We start from the raw sequence: 21,653 nt of genomic DNA on the forward strand, positions 1-21,653 counted from the left end.
TAAAACTTTCAGAATTTTAGAACTCACTATCTTTCCAGGCAACATATTCTATTTTCAGATACTCCTTCACACTAGAAAAGTCTTTGTTATATCTGACTGAACTTGTCTTACAATAATTCTTATAAATTAGCTTTACTTGTGTCCTAAGAAGCTATTTTAAAAATATGATTAATCCCCCTCCACCTGACATCCCTTTCAATGTTTGAAAATAGTTATCATGCAACCATTGTCTTCTCTTCCCCAAGCAAAAGATTCTCTCTTCATTCAGTGGTTTCTCATATGAAATCATTTTAGACCCTTCAATATCTGGCTCAAAACTTCTAGAAATATTCAACTTGTCAATGTGCTTTTTAAAGAACAAAATCTAAAACAAAAAGCAAAATATGAGATTTGGTTGGACTAGAGCTTCAGAAAATGCAACAGTATTTTCAATTCCTTTGACGTAACCTCCAAATTGTTATTAATGCATGCTTACATTAGCATTCATAGGAATCCAACCACACTATTGCCATATAACAAGCTCCAGGAGACCTAATTGTACAGAATTTGATATATAAATCATCAACACTAGGAAAAATTCTACCCATGATTTCTTTTTTTTTAATTTTTTTAAAAATTTATTTATTTAACTTTTAATATTCATTTCCACAAAATTTTGGGTTCCAAATTTTCTCCCCATTTCTCCCCTCCCCCCACCCCAAAACACCAAGCATTCTAATTGCCCCTGTCACCAATCTGCCCTCTCTTCTATCATCCCTCCCTTCCCTTGTACCCATCTTCTCTTTTGTCCTGTAGGGCAAGATAACTTTCTATACCCCCATTACCTGTATTTCTTATTTCCTAGTAGCAAGAACAGTACTCAACAGTCATTACTAAAACTTTGAGTTCCAACTTCTCTTCATCCCTCCCTCCCCACCCATTCCCTTTGGGAAGGCAAGCAATTCAATATAGGCCATATCTGTGTAGTTTTGCAAATGACTTCCATAATAGTCGTGTTGCGTAAGACTAACTATATTTCCCTCCATCCTATCCTGCCTCCCATTGCTTCTATTCTCTCTTTGGATCCTGTCCCTCCCCAAAAGTGTTGACTTTTAATTGCTCCCTCCTCCCATTGCTCTCCCTTCCATCATCCCCCCCACCCTGTTTATCCCCTTCTGCCCCACTTTCCTGTATTGTAAGATAGGTTTTCATACCAAAAGGAGTGTGCATTTTATTCCTTCCTTTAGTGGAATGTGATGAGAGTAAACTTCATGTTTTTCTCTCACCTCCCCTCTTTTTCCCTCCACTAAAAAGTCTTTTGCCTGCCTCTTTTATGAGAGATAATTTGCCCCATTCCATTTCTCCCTTTCTCCTCCCAATATATTTCTCTCTCACTGCTTGATTTCATTTTTTAAAGATATAATCCCATCCTATTCCTTTTGCTCTGTGCTCTCTGTCTCTGTGTGTGTGTGCATGTGTGTGTGTGTGTGTGTGTGTGTGTATGTAATCCTAGCAACTACCCAGGTACTGAAAAGTTTCAGGAGTTACAAATATTGTCTTTCCATGTAGGAATGTAAACAGTTCAACTTTAGTAAGTCCCTTATGACTTCTCTTTGCTGTTTACCTTTTCATGCTTCTCTTCATTCTTGTGTTTGAAAGTCAAATTTTCTTTTCAGCTCTGGTCTTTTCATCAAGAATGCTTGAAAGTCCTTGATTTCATTGAAAGACCATTTTTTGCCCTGAAGTATTATACTCAGTTTTGCTGGGTAGGTGATTCTTGGTTTTAGTCCTAGGTCCTTTGACTTCTGGAATATCTTATTCCATGCCCTTAGATCCCTTAATGTAGAAGCTGCTAGATTTTGTGTTACCCTGATTGAATTTCCACAGTACTTGAATTGTTTCTTTCTAGCTGCTTGCAATATTTTCTCCTTGACCAGGGAACTCTGGAATTTGGCCACAATGTTCCTAGGAGTGTCTCTTTTTGGATCTCTTTCAGGAGGTGATCGGTGGATTCTTTCAATATTTATTTTGCCCCCTGGTTCTAGAATCTCAGGGCAGTTTTCCTTTATAATTTCATGAAAGATGATGTCTAGGCTGTTTTTTTGATCATGGCTTTCAGGTAGTCCCATAATTTTTAAATTGTCTCTCCTGGATCTATTTTCCAGGTCAGTTGTTTTTCCAGTGAGGTATTTCACATTATCTTCCATTTTTTCATTCTTTTGGTTTTGTTTTGTGATTTCTTGGTTTCTCATAAAGTCATTAGCCTCCATCTGTTCCATTCTAATTTTGAAAGAACTATTTTCTTCAGTGAGCTTTTGGACCTCCTTTTCCATTTGGCTAATTGTGTTTTTTAAAGCATTCTTCTCCTCATTGGCTTTTTGAACCTCTTTTGCCAATTGGGTTAGCCTGTTTTTCAAGGTGTTATTTTCTTCAGCATTTTTTGGGGTCTCCTTTAGCAAGGTGTTGACCTGCTTTTCATGCTTTTCTTGTGTCTCTCTCATTTCTCTTCCCAGTTTTTCCTCCACCTCTCTAACTTGATTTTCAAAATCCTTTTTGAGCTCCTCCATTGCCTGAGCCCATTGAATATTTATTTTGGATATTTGGGATACAGAAGCCTTGAATTCTATGTCTTTCCCTGATGATAAGCATTGTTCTTCCTCATCAGAAAGGATGGGAGGAGATATCTGTTCATCAAGAAAGTAACCTTCTATGGTCTTATTTCCCCCGCCCCACCCTTTTCTGGGCATTTTCCCAGCCAGTGACTTAACTTCTGAGTTTCCTTTTCACACCCACCTTGCCACCAGATCTGCCCAGCCAGCACTTGGGGTCTGAGATTCAAATGCTGCTCCCCAGCCTCAGGGCTTTGGGTGGGGGTGGGGCTGCTATTCAGTTGAGATTATGTTCAGCTGCTGGGGTGGGGCAGGGCCGCCACTCAGGGCTCAGTCCCCTCAGGGGGTTTATGCAGAGACTTTCAACCATGGATCTGGACTCCTGTCTGCTTTGGGAGCCCCTGTCTTCTGCTGCATTTGCTGCTGCCTCCTGAGGGGGCCTGAGTTATGGAGATACCCCGCTCCCCTCTTGGCGAGCTGACAAGACCCTCTCACTGACCTTTGGTGCCTGTGGGTGGAGGGACCTGGGCAGCTGCTGGAAATTCTGTCCCTGAAGCCTATTTGGATCTGCTCCTCTCGGTGCTGCATGGCCAAGGCAAGGCTGGGCTCTGCTCCTGGTCTGCTGCGTGACGGATCTTTGGTGTCAGTTTTTCAGGGCTCTCTGGAACAGAAATCTCCTCCACTCCATTGTTCTGTGGCTTCTGCTGCTCCAGAATTTGTTGGGAGTTCTTCTTTACAGGTATTTTATGGGCCGTGGGTTCGGAGCTAGCATATGTGTATCTTTCTACTCCACCATCTTGGCTCCTCACCTCCTACCCATGATTTCTTTAGAGGAAAATAATTAAAAGAGACCAGTAATTGAGACCAACAAGATAGAAGACTAGGAACTTTCTCTGATCTTCATGATCTTTCAGAACTCTCCAAAACAAAATTATGCACAAAAGATAAAGCAATGTCTGCTTATCTAGGACACTTATAAGGCACTCAAAAGAAGTTAAAAAAGAAACTCATGAACTAATACCTAACTCATACTCATTCAGCACCCACTCCCCCACAACCCAGAATGCTCTTTGCAGCAAGAATTGACTAGCTGATTCAGAGACCCAACAAAAAACAACAAAAAACATATTCTGGTTCTGCTTCCCTCCTTCTAGTGCCATGGAGTTCTGGGTTCCAGGCTACAGAGGTTTGCTGGGACCATTATGGCTAGGACCATGACAGTATTCTGTGCTGCAAAAGATTTCTGCAAGAGAATAGAGAAAAAGAAGCAGGACAAGTATCTAGGCTTGAAACAGAGCTCAAGCTCAAACACCTAGAACCTTGAAGCTTCAGACTACGAACTACAAAAATCAGTCTCAACTTGATAGCATCAGTGTGGCAGTGCTATATACTGCTAGGCCAAAGAACTAAAGAACAGAGAGAACAGAGCAGGAACATGGACAAGGGAAGTGGGGCAGTATTCTTGTACCAGAGAATGAGTATCTAAAGTAGAGAGAAATAAATAATGGATAAGAAAAAGAGTGAGAGAAATCTCTCTGAAGAGGGACACAAAATACAAATTTTTTTTAAACTAATGAATGGGTGTAGTTGAAGGTGATGAAAGAAAGGGGCAATCTGATTGACTAACAGAAAAGTAAAAAAAAAAAAGAGAAGGGAAGATTTGAATCACCAGAGAAAAGAAGAAAACAAAAAGGAATTAATTCACAAAATTCCAAAGGGAAGGAGTAACAATAGCAGAAGATCAAAGATGAGGAGAAGAAAACCAGTGAGAATAGGGCCAGTTAAAAAAAAATCAGCTAAAGGAACAAAAGAGATATAATACTATATTTACAGCAGAAAAGGGAAAAATACTTCGAAAAAATAATATTAGAGATAAATAGAAGGAATTATGAACTTAAATCTCATAATTTTACATGTGAATGGATTAAATCATCGCCTAAAATGAAAAAGAGTGATAGGCTGCATAAGAAAGCAAAACCCTATAATGTTACTTAAAGAGTCCTTTTAAAAAAAAGGCATAGACAAAATAAAATTGAAAGGATGAAAAAAATTTACTATGTATCAAGTGAACTAAAAAAATGCAGGAATTGCAGTCACATCATCTGATAAAGCAAAAAATAAAAATGGATAAACAAGGAAGCTACATTATGCTGAAAGAAACCAGGGGAAAAACTAATCTACATCTTAAAAAACAAAACCTTACACACCTCAAATGTCTTCGCATTCAAATTTATGAAGGAGTGAAATACACGATATAGAGAACAATGCAATAGTGACAGAAGACATAAATATTCCTTTACCAGTTTTAGGTAAGACTAAAATAAAAAAAAAAAAAGATAAGATAAGCCAAAGGAAAAATATAGAACGAATCCAAATGTTGGAGAAAATAGAAGTAAAATATACATGGGGTTTTCTAAAAGGAACTAAAACACAAACATACATATAAGTGTGTGTTTTTTCTTAGTATCACATGGAACGTTGACAAAGAAAAAACAATATTAGAGTATAAATATATTGCAAACAAATGCAAAAAGGCAGAAATAGTTAAGATACTTTTATAGACCATGGCATAATATGAATATATATTGGTTCAGGCACCTCAAACAAAAGATGCAGCCCCAAATGGAGACTTAACAATGAAACATTGCATAATGAATGAGCCAAAGAACATATCATAGAAACAACTAATAATTATGTGGAAAAAATGATGATTAAATATGTCAAAAATTTTGGAATGCCTCTAAGCATTTCTCAGGGAGGAAATCATGTTCCTACAAATATGTGTTAACCAAGTATAGAAAGGGAGGATTCATTAGCCAAGTGTACACCTTTAAAAAGTAGGAAGTCCACAAAGAATCAAACCTAAAATAGGCAAAAAGAGGAGATATTAAAAATTAGACTAGATAAATTTGAAAGAATAAAAGAAGCAAGGATAACTAAAATGAAAATTTGACTCTTTGAAAAGACTAATAAAATGGATAAATCTTGAACTAATCTGATTAAAAAGATGACGGCAGAAAATTCAATAAGTAAAATAGCAAATTAGCAATGTGAAATAACAAAAGAATAAATAAAATGGATAATCAAAATAATTGTTAATAAAATTGAAAATAGAAAAGAAACAGAGGAATACTTTCAATAACATCAAATACCAAAGTATCAGAAGACCAGATAGAGATCCTAAGTAACCCAATCTCATGAAAGACAATAGAGCTAGCTATAAGGAACTAATAAAACAGCAACAAAAAAAACCCTCATCCTAAATGAATTCATAGAAAAGAAGATTTTTTCAAACTTTTAAAGAACAATTAGAACGCATTACATTCTTCCCCGAAAATCTAAAGAAAGCACTCTCTCAAATTTTACGAGAAAAACATAGTTTTAATACCTAACCCAGGGAAAAATAAGACAGAGAAGGAAAACTATAGGCTGATATCACCAATAAATACTGACTTAAAAAACTTCAACCAAAATTCTTTCAAGCAGACTACCATGACTTAAGCAAGAAACAACTTACTGTGTCCAAATGGAATTCATAGAAGGGATGTATGAATGGTTCAACTTCAGGGAAAAGCATCAACCTAATCAAATTAAAAATCAAAACATCCAAAACCATATCATCACCTCAATAAATGCAGAAAAAGTGTCTGACAAAGGAAAACATTCTTTATGCTAAAAACTCGGTGAAGGACAGATGTAAAATGACATTTTTAATGTCGTAAAAAGTATTTAAAACTAAAGGCAATCATCATATGCAATGGAGAAAATCTAGAAATTTTTCCAATAAATACAGGAGCAAAGAAAGCTTACTCTCTCCACTAAAATTTGTTATGATTCTGAATATGCCAGCAATGATAATAAGAAAAGAAAATGAAATTAAAAGGTAAAGGTGAGAAAATACTATCCCTATTTGCTGATGATATATATGATGGTATATTGGGAAAATTCTAAAGACTAGCATAGATTCAGTAAAGTTGCAGGATACAAAATAAACTCTTAAAATTGAACAGCATTTCTATGTTATAATGATAATAACATACCAAAAGCAATAATAGAAGGGAAACTTCATTGCAAATAACTACAAAATGAATAAAATACCTGGGGATCAATGTACAAAGCACCCAAAAGACTTGCGTACAGTTATCCCTTCCATATCACCGGGGTGAAGAGTATGGTTTCCCCACAGTCAGGAAAATCTGTATAAAATTTTATGGGTGTTTATAATGCTTATTGTAAAATTTGGGTTAATGATATATTTTAAGAATTTCTGAGTTTCTAAACTCTTTCTATGTTGATGACGAAAAGAAGTAGTGATGAAGAGGAAATGGCACTTTCAGGTTTCAGACTTTATTATAAAGCATCAGTCATCAAAACCACAGGGTATTGGCTTAAATATAGAGCTATATACTAATGGACCAGATAGAAAAGGGAGAATCAGAAAGGAAGGAACTCAATAAACCAGTATTTGATAAATTGGAAAATATAAATCATCTAAGGAAAACTCCTTATTTGCTAAAACCTCTGGGAAAACTAGAATGCAGTCAGGTAGAAATTAGGTTAAGGGCAATACTTCACACCTTTTTCTATAATACATTCTAAATGGATATATGACCTAAATGTTAGAGTCTCACTTATGGGTAGGAGATGCATTCTTAACTAAGCAAGAAGTAGAGGCAATTACAAAAGATAAGCAAGATCACTGATCATATTAAATTGAAAAGCTTGTACACAAAATTAATACATTCAGGATAAGAAGGGATGCCATGGAATGGGAAAAATCTGTCATAAAATTTCTCTGATAAGAGCTTAGTATTTAGGATATATAAACAATTAATAAATATACCTATGTACCTTTAAGGACTCCAGCACTCACAGGAGGGCCTGCTATCTTAGATCTGCTTTTCTAAAAGGAAAGTAACTTTTGAGGGGTCAACAATCTTGTTTAATTACACACCAACAGAGAAATAAAGACCAACAGACAGGGCTTCCAACTCTCTGACCATAAGTAATACATACATCACCGATCAACAGACGGATCCAGCTGTCTGACCATTACATACATACATAGTTACCAGAGAGAGAACCACCAACCTCTGGGTATTCAAAGCCAGGGGCTCCTTAGAGGCTACGCAGAGTCTCATCTGGCCAAACAAACACTTCCAATGTGTAAGCCTCAAAGTAAAACCTCACCTTAGAGTATTTATACACTTTTCAGAGCCAGAGTGCACAACCCTGTGACTCAGTGCCTCAACAGAAATTAACAGAAGGTATTGAGGCTTGTTAATGGACAGGGAGATCTTTAACTCTTCTCCCTAACCACTATTAACCTTGCATTAATATTACAACATATAAGACTAATAGTAATCCCTCACAAAATAAGTGGCCAAAGGATATGAACAGTTCTCAAAAGAAAAACCGCAAAATATTCACAAAAGCATGCTACAAATCACTAATAAGAGGTATGCAAATCAAAGCAATCCTGAAGTTTCTCCTCACACCATGATAATTGACAAAGATGATAAAAGTGTTAATAGTCATTGTTGGCAGGGTTGTGCAGTGATAGGCACACTGAGGGTAAAGCTGTGAAATGGTATAACGATTTTGGAAAGTAATTTGGAGTTATGTTACCTGATAAATATCATAGGACAGCTGTAGGGATTAAGCCTGTGATTTCATTAGCATCAGGAACACCCAGGTGAGAAGACAACCTTTCACCAGTGCAAGCTAACACCTTCCTTACAACTTAGAATCTTAGACACTTGCCTAGAGTATTGAGAGGCTGTAGTGTACCCACAGTCACAGAGCCAGTATGTGTTATAAACAAGATTTAAAGTTGGATCTTCCTGGCTTTTTAGACAAAGCCTCTCTCTCTCTCTCCCTCCCTCCCTCCCTCCCTCCCTCTCTCTCTCTCTCTCTCTCCCTCCCTCCCTCCCTCCCTCCCTCTCCCTCCCTCCCTCCCTCCCTCCCTCTCTCTCTCTCTCTCTCTCCCTCCCTCCCTCCCTCCCTCCCTCTCTCCCTCCCTCCCTCCCTCCCTCCCTCTCTCTCTCTCTCTCCCTCTCTCTCTCTCTCTCTCTCTCTCTCTCTCTCCCTCCCTCCCTCCCTCCCTCTCGCTCTCTCTCTCTCTCTCCCTCCCTCCCTCCCTCTCTCTCTCTCTCTCTCTCTCTCTCTCTCTCTCTCTCTCATCTCTCCCTCCCTCCCTCCCTCCCTCCCTCCTTCCCTCCCTCCCTCTCTCACCACAAGATGGTAGCAAGAACTTTCTTTTTTGGGTTTTCAATAAACATGGCTACAGCAGCTGCAGAAGCAGTTCAAGCATCACTCTTCTGCAGGAAGCCTCTCTTAATTGCACCCTGCCCCAAATGCTAGTTGCCTTCCTCCCAAATGATGTATAAATTTATATTTGTTCACTTTATATTTATGTTGTATGTAACGTACTTGTTTTTTTCTCATATAGGGTTTCTTTCTTGTGTTTCATTCTTTATACTTCCACCACCAGGGACTAGCACAGTTCCTGGTACATAATTGAGCACTTAAAAAACAATTAATGCTTGTTGATTGATTGATTGATTGCTGGCATGAAGAATTTAAAAGCAAAAAATTTAATGACTCATGACAAATACACATAAGAATGAGGCAAAGGGGGGCATTATGAACTTGGCTTTAGAGTATAACTATAGGACTTCACCCCATCTGACCCTGTGGAAGACCCATCAGTCTAAGAAGTTCTTAGGTAAATCTCTAGGCAGGTGTACCACCCACAAAGATCCTAAGCAGATATTCTAGCCTCCATGGTGTAATGTACTTGAGAGCAGCATGTATCATATGGGAGGAAGATGGTTGGAACCAATAAAACTATGAACAAAACCCAGATGGCTATTTCTCCTTTGTACAACAAATCATTCAGCTCCTAACCAGCCTTAATGAGATAGAAATTTATATAGCCAAAACAGGATACCTTCTAAAGAGCCTAAGACAAATCTTGGCTGCAGTCTGTTTTCATAAACAGATCAGTCAGCTTAATAAATGCCCATTCAGTCATCCTACCTTAAACAGAGCTAGCATCTAAGACAGAATCTATTAGGAGTGAGATTGTTAAATTCTATTTTTCTGATCACAAGAATGACAGGATTAGATGTCTCTTAAATTCCCACTAAAAGATGACCACCAAAAATATGAAAAATCAGAAGAAAATGGACTTAATGAAAATTCATTTCTATAGCTTCTTAGTATTTGAAGAGCTTCTTTTTACTGAGGACACAAGAGACCTTTATGCACAGTTCTTTTTGTTACTAAATAAAGACCAGCTGTTCGAAGGATTCCTTTCACTCTACTCTGAAAGTCAAAATATCTGTGCAGGATATTATTTGCAAAGCCCAAGTTAATATAGCGAAATAGTAAATTCATGAGGTATGTAAAGTCATTTATGTGTTCCGTTAGTGTAACGGAAAGAACAGAAACAGAGGATCTGGGCTTAATTGCTAACGCTACTGCTTACTAGTTACGTAGACAAATTAGTTTTCCAGGACCTAGTTTCCTCATCTACCATTCTCCCAAAAGATACAATTTTCAAAAACAGAAAGGCACACTATGATGTGAAAATTTATTCAAAATTACTAATACTCATAGCAAAACAAATAAATATTTTTTTAAATTAAATGCAAGGGTCTGTTATTGAGTAATTTGACAATTGGGGAGACTTGAAGTATAGTTTTCACTAGGGTCCATTACCACATTTGTGAATGTGGATAAGTTATTTAAGGTTTTCAAGCTTCATTTCTTTGCTCTGTGAGGTGGAGAAAATACAACTGATACTTTGCAGACACCAGGACTGTGAGGAAATCACTTTACAAACTTAAATATTCTAGAGTAGTGGGATCTGATATTGGCATAATTTTGAAAGAGATATCTGAGATAATGAAAATGAACATGAACAGTCTGGCAGAGGTATTCTTCCTTTTTTATTTTGGCCCACATTTTACCCCACTAAGTTATGGGCCCCAAAACTCTCACTGTCATCTGTTCTCCTTGCTGAGTCAAAGGTAAAAGAAAGAAAGGGTTTGGGAAGCTCCTAGCAGAAGGGCATTGAGGGGAGTTCAATCCCCATTTAAACCACTTAACAGCTATTTAGTCTTGGCCAAATCACTGAATTTCTCTTAAAGCTGAAACATTACTGTAGAATAGGGATGGTTATACCTGTACTACTTTTATTAGAGACTTATTTAATTCCTAGTGCTTAGTAGAGTGTCCAGCATAAAGTAAATGTGTGATAAATGTTTGTGGGTTGACTGATTCTTACAAAATCAAAGTAATAAAAAAGGTAAAGCAGTTTGTAGAAAACAAAGCCTTATATAAATATGTTAGGGGGATTGGCAGAAGAAGTTTTTATCCTATACTTCTATATATCTCAGTAACTTGGCTATAGGTAGGAACTTAAAATTCCATTTCCTGTGGGATAAGGACTTGGGGACACTGTCGTGTCTGTACAACGCCAATAGCATCTGAACAGAAACAGTGCTCAGAATGGTGATTTTGGACCTCGCAACATTTTCTTTTTCTCTCCCCTCCAAAAAAACATCACTTACCAAAGTATCATTTGCATATACAGGAATATTCACTTCATCATTGGCACCACAAAAATGTACATTTTGGTATTTCTTATAATCTGTTTTTCCTATTATCAACTCTAGTTTTTCCTTATCATAATAGTAAGATTCAGTTCTAGTTTACACTAGTAATTTTGATTTTGTTGTTTTCTCCCTAGAATACATTTAAGGACTAATGGCCTCTTTGGCAGGTAGGTGACATAGTGTATAGAGTAGTGGTCCAGCGAGATAGATGCAAGTTCAAATCAGACACTCATTTCTTTCAGCCTCAGTTGTAAAAATGCAGGTAATAGTACCACCAAACTCTTAAGGCTGTTGTGAGGATCAGATAAGATAACAAATATTAAGTGCTTTGCAAATGCTAAAGTGTTATGCAAATACTAGTTGTTACTTTACATCATTAAAACAGAAATATAGCCATATTTTACTATTTGGTATCATTCTACCATATTAGAAGTTTTAATGTCTACCACTGCAAAAGAAATTGTAGATCATCCACATAAAAGTAGGTAATTATTTTATTCTGTCCACTTAAATATATTGAACTCGATTATGAGTTTTCAGTTTACTTAGTCTATACTGCATAATCTCAAATATCTTATTACAGGAAAAGTATTTTCTGTCTTGTATCACATCATGTAAGCCATCTCCAGTCTCTTAATGGATCATCAGTTTGAGGTATCAGTAACTAAAACTGAATGCTCACAATTATATATAGTATATCCTATTTCAAAACTGTCATCTTAAATAATGAATACTTATAGCAGCTGGATTTTTAAACATGCTCAAAAGTTGAGCATGAATGGTTTGCCAATTGGAATGCTAGTTTTATTAAGGAAATTTGTTGTTTGTTAAACAAAATGAAGCTTTAGGAAATATCCTTGTTCTATTAAGAAAGATGTAATATTCATGAAAAACAAAGGGGCAACATTTTCCAAAACAAAAGAAAAATCCACATACATTCAGAGAGAATGTAAACTGTTAACTGATCAGCAAAATAATTCTCTGTAATATATTTGCAAATTTTACCTACTCTATTAATGTTTAAAAATCAAAATTAAAAATAAATTCAAATATTCTCTTTTTTGAAGACAGTCTTCCATAAATAGGAATATTTTAAAAGTTATACTTATTTATTCCATAATGTGCATTAGTAAAAAAAACTATTCACATCAACTATTTTTTAAGATGGATAAACAAGGCCCCAGTATAGCATTCCACAACTGTAACAAAATCAATAAAAGCTACCATCTGGTTCTGAAAAGAATATTTCTCATTTTTACTTTGCTGAGCTTCTGTAAGGAATATGGCTATTGCCCAGTTTAATTGAAATAACATTTTGTTGCTCATGTTTAGTGTAGTTGCAAACATGATATTCATTGAAAATTGAAGAAAAGAAATAAACTAAAAGACTCTAATTTTTTTCTCATCAGAAAAGAACCATCAAAGAAGAAATCAAATACATTTTCAAATTTTGATCAATCAAGGACAAAAGAAAGGAGCAGCAATCAGAAACTTTCCTAGACTAGAATAAGCTACAGTGGGAACATCTGAAATCATTCTTTACATTAAGGTCCAAATATGTCATTAGCTAGGTGATAAGAGTGAAGTCTGCATATATTAGCTGATCAACTGGGATCTCTCAGGGAATGTCAAATTTTATTTAGGGAGTATACAAAATACTTGGATATCTACTAAACATTTTTTCATAATTCTTTGTTGCTATTTCCACTCTTCCAACCAAAGTATCACTATAAGTCATAGAAAACAAATAGCCTATCTAAAGACTCCTGAATCCCAATGAGATGAAATTGTGGGGACTGGGAGGAGGAGGAATGAATAATAATAGTTATATAATTCTTTAAAGTTTACACAAAGCTTTCCTTACAGAACCCTGTGAAGTGGGTACTATAAGTATGACCCTCATTTTTGAAATAAGGAAACTGAATTTCAGAAGAAAAAAAGGGATTTCCCTAAGGTCACACAACTAGTAAATGTCAGGGTCAGGATTTGAAATAAGGTCTCTCTTAGTTCCAGATCCATTAATTTTTCCACACCACACTGAATCTCATTAAATGCTTCTGTGTAAGATAAACTATTATTCTATAACCAACAAGTAACCTCAAAGATACTTCCTAGGTTCAAAGAGTTAGAGCTGGAGGATTTGCTGAGAAAACTGAGACACAGAAAGCTTAAGTGATTTGGCCAAACACACGCAAATAGTAATGCTGAAGCAGAATCTGAACTGAACTCTTATTTATGTATTTTTCAATTACATGTAAAAACAGTTTTAACATTCATTTTAAAAAAAGAGTTCCATGTTCTCTTTCTTCCTACCTCCTTCCCCCCTACTTCCCCCCTCATTGAGACAGTAAGCAATCTGATAGATTATACATGTACAGTCATGCAAAATATATTTCCATATTAACTACATTATAAAAGAAAACACAAACAAAAAGAAAGAAAGAAGGATAAAGAAAGTAAAAAAAGCATGCTTCAATCTGCATTTGGACTCCATGAATTCTTTCTCTGGAGGTGGATAGTATTTTTCATCATAAGTCCTTTTGAACCCAGGTCTTTTAAGTTCTAAGTCTAATGCTCTATTGGTTACATCAAGTTGACCCTATAATAATCACAGAAAAGATTTGAGAGAGAGCATGGCAAACATTGGTTGTATGAACCTTGTAAGCTACTTTCTCATTTACCCAAGCAACTCATCAAGAATATAAGCTATGGTATAGTGGCTATTCCTTCATCAGAATTTCTCTATATTAATGAAATCAGAGGTCAGGACACATTAGAAAAGGAAGGGAAAGTGGAAGAGGATATGCCATCCCAATCAAACTACCAGATAATTATTTTCTAGAGCTAGAATAAATAATATTAAAATTCATCTGGAAGAACAAAAGGTCCAGAATATCAAGGGAACTAATGAAAAGAAATGCTAGGGAAGGTGGCCTAGCTCTACCATATCTAAAATTGTATTATAAAGCAGCAATCATCAAAACCACTTGGTACTGGCTAAGGACCACAGGGGTAGACCACTGGAATAGGTTAGGTACTCAAGACACAGTAGCTAATGAATATAACAATCTACTGTTTGATAAACCCAAGTACCCCAGCTTCTGGGATAAGAATGCACTGTTTGACAAAAATTGCTGGGAAAACTGGACAACAATGTAGCAGAAACTGGGAATGGATCAATGCCTGACACCATGTACAAGAATAAAGTCCAAATAGATACATGATCTAGGAATGAAGATTGATACTATAAACAAATTAGGGGAGCAAAGAATAGTGTATTTGTGAGATTTATGGAGAATGGAAAAATTTATGACCCAACAAAAAAATAGAGAACATTATGAAGTGCAAAATGGATAAATTTGATTACATTAAATTGAAAAGATTTTGCCCAAACAAACTCAATGCAACCAAGATGAAGAGGGAAGCAGAAAACTGGGAAAGAATTTCTGCAACTAGTGTCTGCCTCATTTCTAAAATATAGAGAGAGCTAAGTCAAATGTACAAGAATACAAGTCATTCCCCAATTGATAAATGGCCAAGGGACATGAACAGGGAATTTTCAGAGGAAGAAATTAAAGATATCTATAATCATATGAAAAAATGTTCTAAATCACTATTGTTTAGAGAGATGCAAATCAAAACAACTCTGAGGTACCACACCACACCTATCAGATTGATTAACATGACAAAACAGGAAGATGATAAAGGTTGGAGAAGATGTGGGAGAGTTAGAACACTAATTCACTGTTGGTGGAGCTGTGAGCTGATCCAACCATTCTGGAGAGCAATTTGGAACTATGCCCAAAGGGCTACAATAATGTGTATACCCTTTGACCCAGCAATATCACTTCTGGGACTTGATCCCAAAGGGATCATGGAAATGGGAAAGGATCCCACAAGTACAAAAATGTTTATAGCAGCTCTCTTTGTGGTGGCCAAAAACTGGAAATCAAGGGTACACCCATCAATTGGGGAATGGCTGAACGTGTTGCAGTATATGAATGTACTGGAATACCATTGTGCTATGAGAAACGATGAACAGGAAAACTTCAGAGAAACGTGGAAAGACTTATTTGAACTGATGCTGAGTGAAAGGACCAGAACCAGGAGAACTTTGTACACAGCAACAACCACAGTGTGTGAGGAATTTTTTTGGTATACTTAGTACTTCATTGAAATACATGGACTTAAAAAATTTCCAGTGGACTCTTGAGACAAAATGACTTCCACATTCAGAGAAAGAACTATGGAATTGGATCACAGATAGAAACAGACATTTTCTTTTGCATTATGTTTTGTTTTGTTTTATGGTTGTTTTTATTCATTTTAATTCTTCTATGCAATGTGCATTTAATATGAATGTACATGTAGAACCTATATAAAATTGTACACTGTCTCAGGGAGGGAGTGGTGAGGGAGGGGTAATGAGGAAGAGGGAGTGGGAGAAAAAAAATCTAAGATACATGGAAGTGATTGTCCAACACTGAAAACAAATAAAATAATTCAATTAAAAAAAAGTGGAAAAGGATAATAAAGGGGGAAAAGAAAAAGTTAAGCTCTTGTTCCAGAGGACTGATGGTGAAACAACTACTCTTCTCTTAGTAAAAAGTTGGTAGACTATGTTTGCAGAGTATTGTACACACTGTTAAATAAGTTTACTGTGTCAGTGTTTGACTTCACTGTTTTACTTTGTTATAAAGGAAAAATCAAGTGGTAGAACAAGGAAATGGGTATTAAAACACATATAGAATTCATTTTTTGAAAGAATTATTGGGTCATATTTAACTGGTGTCTACTATAACCCTAAGTTAGTTAGAGTTGTTGGGTATTTTGGTCACAATGGTAAAGAAATTGAAGGTGACCCAAAAGGCATCAGGTCTTTACCAAGAATGGATGTGTAAGTAGACTGTAGCATATTACTCTCAATGTTTTGGGTGAAATATTTTTTTTTAAATCAAGGAAAGTGGAAATTTTTAAAAATCAAAGAAATGCTTGATCAAAAAAGGGGCAGGTGGCTTATAGAATGAAGGTGAGAAACAATGTATGGATAATTCTAGTGTTACCCTGGCATCCACAAAATACTAAAAGACAGAATGTCAACAGAGTGTTGGACTAATAGTATGATAAAATTAAGAACTAGAAAGAACTTCTAAATTTATTTAGCTCAACTAATTATTTTATAGATAGAAAATTTAAGGCCTACAGGAAAGTAACTTTCCCAAGGTCACAAAGATAGTTAATAGCACAGAAAAAATTCCAACCCATATCTTTAAGCTCCTAACCTAGTGTTATTTCCAGAGCACCATGCTATATTCATTTTATGAAAGCACATAAACAAGAATTACACAGAATGAGAAGGTATGTACAGGTAATAAGTATCCATGAGTGGAGGAAAATCATCAATAAGACTGAAGATCATCCTTAATGCCAAATGATTACACTTCACTTTTTCCATTCAAAGCTCTATTCTAAAGTGACTATCCTGGCTTTAATTAAATTTCTCTGATTTATAAGTATATTACATGTTGTATTTATATCGGTATTCAGTGGGGGCTTTCCCCCAAATCTTTACAAATGCAAGCATGCTAGTAATGATACTGAAACTGGGGCTATTGGCAAACGCAATAAATACACCTAACATTACATTTCTTATACATTCATAAAAATGTGAAACTATACTAGAACATGTTTTTCTTGATAAGAATATTTGTTAGTACTCTGACAAATTGTTAGTACAAGTTTTAGTCATCAGAATCAAGATCAATGAGCGAAAATTAGCAGAAAGATTTCATTTCCATATAAAGAATCTTCTAAAAATTGGAACAAAGATAAGGCCTGAAGGTATAATTTCATTGACCTTGGAAGCTTCCTCTATCAATTTATATGAACATCTCTGAAATGAATAGACTTAGCAACAAATTGCCTAGAAGAATGACAAGTTCAGTGTCTTGTCTAGGATTACAAAGACAGAATGAGGAAGAAGGACTTGAATCAAGGTCTTTCTGGCTCTGAGGCCTGTTCTTAACCCACTATGTCACATTTCTTGTCTTTTAAGGTATATAATGGAGGTTAGTGTAAAATAAGTCTAGAAACATAGGCTGGAAATTGATTGGATACCTTGATTCATCTGTCATTTCATTAATATGGGTGTTCTCCCCAATGTACTGATATCCTCATTCTGGCAATTGGTTTATATTGAATAAATTTTCTTAGGAAATGCTGAGTCTATTCCTTTATCCATTTCCTGTTTTTGGCATCAACAGTTTGTTTAAGTAGATCTATACTGCCTGAATTGTACAATATATCTTCTCATTTCGACTATTTTTTTCTAATTTGGGGCAGCTAGGGGGTGCAGTAGGTAAAGCACCAGTGCAGGAGTCAGGAGGACCTGAGTTCAAACCTCACCTCAGACACTTGACACTCACTAGCTGTGTGACTTTGTGCAAGTCACTTAACCCCAATTGCCTCATCCTGGGTCATCTCCAATCATCCTGATGAATATCTAGTCACTGGATTCAGATGGCTTTGGAGGAGAAGTGAGGCTGGTGACCTGGACAGTCCTCCCTCACTCAAAACAAAGTCAAGTGCAAGTCATGGCATTTCTGATAGCATGGTCTTCTTCGACAATGAAGGATGAACACTTTTTTTTCTAATTTAATATAGATTTTTATCATTATTCTAACAAGTCAACATCCTCACTCCACTCAGCTGATTCACAAATGACTCACTCCCATGGAAGTAACCAATCTTTAACTGTTATAATTAGTTTATTTTTGTAATTATATTCATTGTTCATCATGTCCAGAATTTCCCAGCACTTTTCTTAAGAAAATCATACCGGTGGAAAGGATGGACACCTATAATCCTTGCTACTAGAGGAGACTGAGGCAAATAGATTACTTGAGTTTGGGAGTTCTGAATTGCAGTATAGTTAAAGTCATTTAAATGCCTGCACTAAGTTTGGCACAAATATGGTGAGTAACCAGGAATCCAAGGTTACAAGGCAAGAGGGGTCAACCAATCCAGGTCAGAAAAGCAGAGCTGGTTAAAAAGCTTTTCAACTAATCAATATTGGGATCAGGCCTGTGATTTGTTGCTAAACCTCAAACTGGGGTAGGTGGTGGGGGAGAGTGGAGGAGAGATAGACACAGAGAGAAACAGTGCACTAACAACTGTAACAACTGGGAGGGTTAGGAATAGTTTTCCATAAGAAGATGGAAGGGGCAGTTAGGTGGCATATTGAAATAGAGTACTGAACCTAGAGTCAGGTCACTTGTCTTCCTGAGTTCAAATCTGGCCCCAGACACTCACTAGCTCTGGGAGGTTATATTTTATCCTACACACATTACAGAATTATTGGGGGTCTTTAATCAGAGTAGGCACATACTTAGCTCAAATACAATCTTTCTCATATGACCATCTTCCCTGATTCCTCAGCCTTTGGTCCCTCATTGAATTTTTCTGCTTCTTCTATGTCATTTGTACCAACTTTGGGTTACATTTAACTTGCATACTTAACATTATCCTAATTCTTAGACTGTAAATTCCTTAGGGCTAAGAGCCATCATTCATCTTTGGCAGCATTTAACACAGGGCCAAACATTTTTCGAGAGAGACAGACAGACAGACAGATAGACAGACAGACAGACAGATAGATAGAATGGTTGCTCTCTTAACCATGGTACAAATGAAAACTACATAAAGAATTTAAAGCCTGAAGAAAACTTAAAGGCTGACTACTCTAAACTGTTCATTTTAGAGATGAAGAAACTAATGTAGGAATGTTGAAGATAACTTTTAATTAGAAAGGCACTGGGTGTGCACAAAAGCATGTTGACCCTGGTGTCAGACACCTGGGTTCAAATTATCTCAATGGTATTAGCTGTATGATCATGGGAAAGTAATTTGATGTCTCAGAACCTGTTTCCTCACATGTAAAATGTTAATAATAATACTTAAATTAAGCTCCTCATTTGACCATGGTGAGAAAAGTGTTTTGCATGTTAAAATGCTATATTAAAGTTAACTTTCAATATTAGTGGTGATTCTAATATTAGTAGCAGTACTTTTGTTAAAGGAAAGGAAAGGTTGGAAGACAAGAGACCTAGATTCTGCTCCTGAGTTTGGCACTAAGTAGCCATTTGACTTGGTCACCCTGAGATGTCTCATGAGAGGTGTTCGTCTCATCCTACAGATTATAATGTAATCTTACCAAGGAGAAGAACAATGTATTATATACATACTCCTTTGTGTGTTCCATACTGCTCAGCAAAACATCTTATGTATGTTAGAGCACTTGTTTCTTTTTTAATTTAATTATTCCTGGAAAATTTATTGATTTATTAAATAGGACACAGTCAAGTGTCCTCCCTATGTTTTTCATGATGCTAGTGTCACTACAGGAAATGTTTGAGATGAATAGCACTCTAGGCATTCAATTCAGATGAGATCTAAAGCAATTTGTTGACTTTGACTTTACCATGTTCAGTCTTGCTATGATAAGTTTGCAAATATTGTACATAAAATACTCTATTCTCATACTTCTCAGCTAACGTAAACCAAAGTTCGTCTAATAAATATAAGGATAGATGAAATAATCAGGTTTAAATAAAGATATGCCACATAGATTGGAATATGGAATGATTACTTCCACTTTTAAAAGCTCCAGTCTTTCAGAACAAAGAAATTAGTGTCATTGAATCTAATAAGCATGATGCAATTTTAAAAATCCAAAGATATACATGAATATTTTTCTGTTTTTTATGTTAAGAACTATTATAAGCATTTCTCTTCTATTAATTCCTGAATGCAAATAATGAACTGATTAGTAAGACTGTGAGACTAATTAAATGGACCTAATCCCAAGTAAATACAGAAATTTAGTGTGATTAAGAGTCCCCGTTCCTTAAACAGTCATAGTATCTGGTATGAAAGATTTATCAGTTTGGAGGGATAATAAAACACTTCATCACATAAATGAGAAGTAAATTTAGGAAATAAAACAAAACTAAGTACTGAAAAAATTGTCAAAATGTCGTGGAACCTGGCTTCAAAATTTTAGTTTCCATCTTGTCAGCAGACTTGGATGAAACACATTTCAGAGTATTGAAGCAACTTTAGGGCACTGTCGCAGAACTACTGCTTATAAATACTTGGAAGAATGCGTTGAGAATAGGATAACTGCATAGAGTTGGGTACATGAAATGTTTTGTTTTTGAGGAGAGAGAGCAGAGATTAGGTTTCCCTATTTTTCCCAAGATGGAAGTGCAAAGACTATTCACTGCCTGATTCTATTAATGAATGGCACAGGAGTTTCTCCATCTAACTTGGTTTTCCCTTAATAGAGCAGTTTAGTGCACTCTCCCCACCCCACACCTGGGGGCTTGTGATATCAAAGTCAGACTTATGGACACCTGATCTGCTTAGCCCTTTATAGGTCTGAACTACTGAATTCAAGACATCTACCAGCTTCAGCTTCCATGGTACTAGTGACTTCAGGACTGCACAGCAATGCCATTGTGCCAGCAATGTACACTGATCTTCAAAACATGGAAGGAAGGCAAATTCTTCAAATGCTGAAGAAGCAATTATTTAGGATATTTTATTAAAGGGATAACTTTTGAGTATTTGGAAATGGAGATTATTATGAACCATCATGTATTTATTAAGAACACATCATGCCAGACTAACCTTATTTCCTATTTAAAATTGGTTCCTAGACCTATTTGGAGACTATCATCAACTTATTATAGCTGGATTTCAACAAGGCATTTAGCAGAATTGCTTATAAAAGTCTTGAGAACAAAATGAAAAGAAGTGGGCTATGTAGTGGGTCTGGGGCTGGTTTAATGCCTGGATCCAAAGAATTGTTCTCCTACAGGTAAGACTGTTAGAATCCTATTTGGGTCTGTCCTTTAAAATACTTTCATCAGTTACTTATATGAAAATATTGATGGTATGCCCATCAATTTAGTAGGCTTGAAGTTTGGAGGGAAAGGGAATAAAATAGATAACAGAACCTGCATGTTCATGTGTGGAAACAATAGGTTAACTCCAATAACATTAAATGCTATAGGGATAAGTGTAAATTCCTGTAATGTTAAAAACAAATTCAGCTACACTGTGAGATGGGAACATGACACATACATAGACAATAGTTCACATGTTAAAAATATTGAAAGGTCTTAAAAGATTCCAAGTTCATTATGAGTTAACAATATGACAGGGAAGTCAACTTAGTCTCTATTAATAGAGACATCATGCCCAGAAAGAGCATGGTAATCTTTCCACTATACTGTACCTTAGCCAGATGAAATCTAACTTAACTGTATTCATTTCTGGGTGTCACATTGACAATCAATGGCATTGACAAGCCGGAGTTTCTCCAGAGGAGGGCAACCAGCATAATGAGGAAAGCTATGTTACCTGAGGATAAGTTGAA

The sequence above is a fragment of the Notamacropus eugenii genome, chromosome 6 (genome assembly GCF_028372415.1).
Source record: "Notamacropus eugenii isolate mMacEug1 chromosome 6, mMacEug1.pri_v2, whole genome shotgun sequence".
Taxonomy (NCBI): Eukaryota; Metazoa; Chordata; class Mammalia; order Diprotodontia; family Macropodidae; genus Notamacropus; species Notamacropus eugenii.